Source organism: Triticum dicoccoides, chromosome 5B (assembly GCF_002162155.2).
Source record: "Triticum dicoccoides isolate Atlit2015 ecotype Zavitan chromosome 5B, WEW_v2.0, whole genome shotgun sequence".
In the NCBI taxonomy this organism is placed as follows: Eukaryota; Viridiplantae; Streptophyta; class Magnoliopsida; order Poales; family Poaceae; genus Triticum; species Triticum dicoccoides.
Genome location: NC_041389.1, coordinates 35,304,786 through 35,311,669, shown reverse-complemented (window position 1 = coordinate 35,311,669; position 6,884 = coordinate 35,304,786). Strand labels below are relative to the sequence as shown.

The 6,884-nt window shown below is 44.4% G+C and overlaps 1 pseudogene; it reads right to left on the bottom strand.

The window, feature by feature from the left end:
- Positions 1 to 1,033: 1,033 nt before the first annotated feature.
- On the bottom strand, positions 1,034 to 4,125 carry LOC119305080 (annotated as a pseudogene).
- Between the last annotated feature and the right edge of the window lie 2,759 nt (positions 4,126 to 6,884).

The window sequence follows — 6,884 nt, the reverse complement described above, 5'->3', positions numbered from 1 at the left end:
GGTAGGGAAGGGGAAGATCCGATCTTTGTCTCTTGCTTCAGTACCAACCAAAAAACGATCGGATCGGGTCGAAAACAAGAAACTGTCGTGCACAACTTGAAGCTCTTATTATACACTCTTTTAAACATCTCGAAAGCTTTTAAATTTGAATTGAAGAAGTTGATGCCGTCCAACGGCCGCAATATTCCCTCATAGCTCAACTATCTCCATTGTCTTGGTCATATCATAGGCGGTCACCGGTTGTAGCTCCGCAGTCATCCGGTCGCAGCTCTCACCGTCGACGGTCATAGCAACACCATGGCAGCTCGCATGGCCGTGGACCCTATTCCAGCGCCGCCATCCTTCCCCCTTGACCCCACCGGCGTGCTCGCTCGCAACAACGTACGTCGGCGTCTTCATGGTCACGAAGAACTATACCAGCACCAGCAACACCATTTAGAAATGACCGATTGAAATTTAAATTAACCCATCCTAAAACAGGCCGAGACCGTGGGATCACACAGGTGTTAGCCCCTCCTACAGCGCATGTGGGATTAACATGAAGGAAGATGGTTGAAATCGGTGCATTTCCTTTAATTAACTGGGTCGTACTTTGGAACCACAACAAGTGAAAAAAGTGTATCAATGTAGCTGCAAACAAACCTGACAGATACCTTGATGGGGGGATCTGGCTTAGAGTGTACCAATTCGTTCGTTACATGCCACAGCCTCCAAAACAACATCATCACTCTAAGTCGCTTTGTATCATCAATTTCAGAGATTAGCTGGCCGAACCAATCTGCTCCAGTTGAACGAATAGTTCTGAACTTCTGATGTCAGGAAGATCCAACACGGCTATGCTTTCACAACTAATCTCATAACAACAATGCATTCACTTATATGAAAAGGAAAATTTTGAGTACAAAAAGACAAATCCATATGGCCTTGCCTCAAAAGCACATAATATAAGTCCATCACAACTCAAATGGATTATTTTTCATGACTGCACTATAACCAGTGCATTAAACTTCTCATCCATCTTCTCGGTCGACAGCAACAATAGATGGACAACATGCTTATTTTAGCCCTCACCTTAATTATTGCGTACAAGTCTAAATAGGCTTACACTTGGGATCGGGGGCACTACTAGTTATTAGACAATCCTTGGAACAAGGTAGAGTTTCTCATTTCGGCGAAGCATCAGCCCAAATGTCTCAGCCATACTAACCTTTCCACCAGTACCCTCTTTCTCATTGGGAACCTCCCAGTCAAAATGGTACATGAGATTTACTAGCATGATCTCCATTGTCGCGAGTGCGAAATTTGCCCCGGGGCAAATCCTGCGTCCGGATCCAAATGGAAGATACTTAAAATCTTCGCCCAGGTTGCTAGATTTCTCCTGACCATCTTGTAGAAACCTCTCGGGCATGAACTCCTCCAGTCTCTCCCAAGCTTTTGGATCTCTCCCGATGGCCCAACCGTTCACAAGGATACGTGTTTTGGCGGGTATGTCGTATCCGTCGATGTTGCAATCAGCGGTGGAATAGTGCGGGAGGAGCAAAGGCCCTGGTGGGTGCAAGCGCAGGGCCTCTTTCATGGTTGCCTTTAGATAGGGCAGGCTGCTGAGGTCCTCCTCCGTGATCATGTCCAACTTTTTGCCCTTGGAGGATGCAAACGTCCTTACCTTGGTTTGTAGTTTCTTCATAACATGTCTGTTGTTGATAAGCTCGGCCATGGCGTATTCCAGCACCAGATACGATGTTTCTATGGCTGCCTCAAATATGTTCTGGTAAGACCGAACAAAGGGTCAAATTTTAATTAGTATATATATATCTACTGCCATGTATATATGTGTTGTGTACTAGTAAGTAATACCTAGCTATATATATGCAAAAACATGGAAACTATATATGGATTTTTATGGGCTATATATAACACTTTTAAATCAACTATGAATTTGCAATGGAAAAACTGTATGTAAATTTTGCAATGGAAAAACTTTGTATATAACTTTAAAATCAACCATGAATTTGCAATGGAAAAACTGCAAGTGAAATAAATAAAGTAAAAAAGAAACAAGCACGCACCATCAAGAGGGACTTGACATTATCATCTGTGAGACCGTACTCTTGCTGTAGAGAGAGGAAAACATGGATGAAGTCGGCAGAATTATCTTGCTTCAAGTCTATGTGCTCCTTTATGACCTCTTCCAGCAAGGCGTCCCACTTGTTGAGGTGTCGCTGAACCTTCCAGAAGACCAGCCTGAAGAGGACCTCCTTCAGTGGCCACCTAGGGATGAAGTTCTCAAGGTTGAATCCCACGAGAAGGTCGACGTTAGTCTCGGTCATCTCTCTGAAGAGCGTGTTGCGGCCTTTCTTCCAGTGGGTCGCTCCCAGCACCGAGCGACTTATGACATCATTGGTGTAGGCGGCCAGGAATTCGCTCATGTCCACTGATGTGGATGGAGCGTTGGTGGCCGCCTCACGGATCTTGTTGACGACGAGGCACACCTGCACTAGTATATTACGTTAAAAGCCAGCCAGCCATCCAAATGAGTGGAGGTTTTCACTCTCAGTTTTAGAAAAATGTCAGCAACAATCAAAATCACCGAAATTCAATGAATATTAGTGATCTCGTTTGCATTTACCCAAAGCGCCGAAATATTCACTCTCGAGCTAAACCAAATATTTTAAACTTTTCTAAAATATATAGGAAAATATTTGTAAAATCGGAAAGGTGTGGCTACTCTCGGGTGTACTACACCCGACTTAGCAAAAAACTAAAAAACCAGTATCAAACAAGGTCGAAAAAATCTAAAACTTTGTGACATCAAACCTTATCATATGTTTATGGTTCTAGCAAAAATTTGTCCAAAACTAACATCTGTATCGAAGGGCCGTTGGCCAAATTTTATTAGAAAGAAGAAACAGAGTGTGTGTGTTACAAACTGGTGGACAGTCTAGGCGGACTAGAACTGAGCAGGCCAGCAAGCCGGATCAGCAGAGGCACACATCGAGCGAAATATCACGCTGCTAAGTCAGTGATACATCCTGCAGCACGCCAGGTACCCATCTCTTCTCTAATAAGATCAAGCACTCGCTCCGCACTACTGGCCGTATGATCAAAGATCCTAGAATTACGCTCTTTCCAAACCCACCAGTGGATGACAAAACTAACATCTGGGGAGCTCTCACCAAAAAGAACAAAATCACTGCTCACAGCGATTTTGTTCTTTTTGTTGAGAGTTTCTCCGCCGTTAGTTTTGGATGAAATTTTGCAAGAACCTCGAACATATGATAAAGTTTAATGTCGTAAAATTTCAGATTTTTTTGATTTGGTTTGACACAGTTTTTTCAAAAAGAAAAATGCTTACTCGTGTGTACACCCGAGGAGAGTTGAAAATCCAGTCTCAAGAAAAATTCATATGTTCTACTGAAGTTGCCGAAATATTTTGACCGAACTGAAATCCAGTCGATTTTATTGAAATCTCACTGAAAGTACTCTAAAGCTCTTTTACGGTATGGACTTTTACGGGATCTACTAGAGATGCTCTAACATCAATCAGGATCGTACGGCTGAAGGTCGACGGCTAAGTAGGTAAGTGTAGTTGCGTACCTCTTCTTGACGGCCATTTGCGAAGGAGTGCACCTTCTTGGCGCTGAGCAGGTGCGTGTTGACGCGCTTCCTGGTGTGCTGCTAGTACTCGCCCAGGGGCGAGAAGGCGACGTCGGTGGTGTTGTAGCGCAGGATGTGCGAGGCCATGGACCATGGGCGCGACGCGAGGATGTGGCCGTGGGTTCGCATGACGGCCTCGGCGGCGCTGGGCGAGGAGACGATGACGGTGGGCACCGCCCCCGTGCGGGGGAAGAGGAGGCCGTTGTGGCCATACTTGTCGACCAGGTGCTGGAGGGAGATGTGGGTCTGGGCGCCGATGTGGTGGAGGTGGCCGATGATGGGAAGGCTGCCCGGAGGCGAAGGCGGGAGCCGGAGCTTTCTTGTGGATGCCGTGGTTCTTACGGATGCTAGCAGTAACAGCAGTAAGGGTACGACGATGAGGAGCATTGCCGCCGGCGAGGATATGGCATGGCCGACGGCGAGCTGCAGGTAATGGTACGCTCCTTCAAAAGCCATGTCGTCCAGACAAGTGAGCAGGTGCCTAAAATGGCTGGGCTGGGCTGGGTTGGGTTCCTACATGCATATCTCTATATAAACATGCACGGCCTTAAGCTCTTCATCAATTATGTCTACAGGAATCAGAATGTCACTGGTGGTGCAGTTTTTGTGACAGGCCGGCTAAGCGAGGCGTGGCTTACAACGGCCGTAACATTTATTCACTCCAGCCACACAACTTGTCTACAAAAAAACACTTATTCGCACTTCCATTCTTTTCCGTGTATAAATTGCGAAGCCTCGGTTCAGTCCCAATAAATCGTACTCCCATGTTTTTTCCAGTTCAATTGAACCGCAAAAACGTCATACATTTTGGGACTAAGGTAGTATAATACAATATCTCTTATGGATTAGGTATCACTTACGAATGTAAATACTCTTGGCGAACTGACCGTAGCCGAGGTTGTCAGCTTTCTTATGGTGAAACTTGTTCATCTGATTGGTCAGGTTCTTTGTGATGGAACTTGCGTGTTCATATTCTAAACTCGGCATGGATGCTTGCTCTTTTCTGGATTTATTCCAAATTTTAAAACTTTATTCTTTCATTTGTAAGCATTGTGCTCACAGCGAGCCGACTGTACTGACTTCATCAATCTCAAAATCTGCCGTCTCGGTCTCATTGGGGTGTGTACGTGCTTCCGTTTCTAGGAGTGTGTGCGTGTGTGTGTGTCTCTCCCTCTCTCTGTGTGTGTGTACTTCCGTACTGTGTTATTTAGTAAGAAAAAAAATTCTCTCTGTGTGTTTCTCATGTTTCTCGGTATTATTTGGATATATATGCAACTCACACCAATGAACGGGGTCACAACAACTTCACATCAGGACTCCTTTGGTTGAAAGGAATTCCAGAGGTTTTGGATCGTTAGGAAATTTTCGCAGGGTGGTCGTTTGATTCGTAGGATGTGAATCTTTAAGAATTTTTCAATAGGATTCATTTGTACAGCACTTTAGAGGAAAATTTCCATTCACTCTTTGTTTTTCCTATGCTACCAAACACACTTACATTCAAATTCCTATAATTTTATAATCATGCAGGATGTAAGACAACATGCCACTCCATTCCCCCATTTTGAGAATCACACGAATCAAAGAAACCCTGAATTGTGAATGACCTATAGAAAATTTTATATTCACCATGTTAATTAATTGATTGCTTCTCCGCTTTCTAATCGGTACCATCTTTGGAGTGTTCCACTTGGTGCATAATTCTTTAATATTTTTAATGATTGAAATTTAGATCTGGCGTCCTGGAGACATGCCCATGATTTAGGATACTATAGATAATACCCAACATTTGTTGTGGGAATTGCTTGCTATATATTTTGATGAAGTTCGGAAGTGACTATCCGATTGTTGCATACTCCCTTCGTCCGGTGAAGAGTGTACATTTGACTTTAAAATTTGTCCACAAAAGTGTGTACTTCTATCTTCCCAATGCACTTTAAAGTAAAAAATATATTTTTCTCTTATCACACGGTAATCAAGACTCATAACATTCTACGCATGGTCTCCTTAATTTCTACCTGCACTTAGCTCATTGGGGTTTGAGCAATTAAAGAGGAGAGATATGGTGGCTTGCACCTTTCAACTGCATTTTTACTCCACTTTATAACTTGTCCTGAAATTTATATATGTACACTTTTCACCGGCGGACGGAGTATATATGTAAAACATTCATGGATTATAAGTAGTGTAATGCTCCCTCCATTTCACAACATAGTGCGCCCCCGCTTTCTGAGATCTAGATTTGACCAGAAATTTAACCAACAAGATCGACTGCGGCGGGAGCAAAAGTTATACCACTGAATTCATATCGAAATAGCAAATTCAGTGGTATAATTTTTGCTCCCGCCCCGCCGCAGTCAGTCTCGTAGGCTAAATTTACGGTCAAACTCAGATCTTAAAAAACGTGGACGCACTACATTGTGCAACGGAGGGAGCAGTTTTTACATGCATGGTTGCATGTTGTGGTGGATTTTTTTTTTATTTGCATGGTAGCATGTTGATGTGGCCCTTTTTATATGCATGAGTGCAAGTTGAGGTGACATAGCAATCTGTTGAGATAAAAGAAATGTAGTGAGATCGCTCTCTTAAGTATATAAGATTTGTGTCTGGCGCTAACCACGTGTACCTTATTATTGTGAGTTGAGCATAAGCCATATTGAGATTATCCGTACCATTACAGCCAACCCCTGCACAGAGGTGGAACAGTAGCCTCACATGGTCAGTACGTGTGCAGTTAAATCACATGATAACACCCGCGCACTGACCCCAAATAATGCAGTGCCAAACAACACGAGATACGCGCGCTCACATGCATGGTCACCATGCATGTCCGACGCGATCCAGAACGTCCGCTGATTGGCTCAATCCGACGCGCACGTCAACCTGGTCTCCGGCGCCCTGCACGTCATCGACAAGATCGCCCGTTCTCAGCTTTGGAGATCAGGACGATGACCGAGTGATGGGTGTAATACTTACTCTTATAAGTAATAAAAGCTCCCTTTATCAAAAAACAGGACGATGGCCGAGGCGTGTCAGCTCCAGGAGGACGCCGCTCTTCAGGTGCCCGATGTTTGCTCTGTTTCGACATGTGTGTCGCCAGGGATCGCTGCTCCTTCCCCGTTTACGTAGCTACCTCCTCTGTACCCCCATATTTTGTTTTTGTTGTAAGTATATAACTGCTTGCCTGCTTGGGGTGGTCGTATGTGTATGTGCGTGCGTCTGCGTGGCGGCAT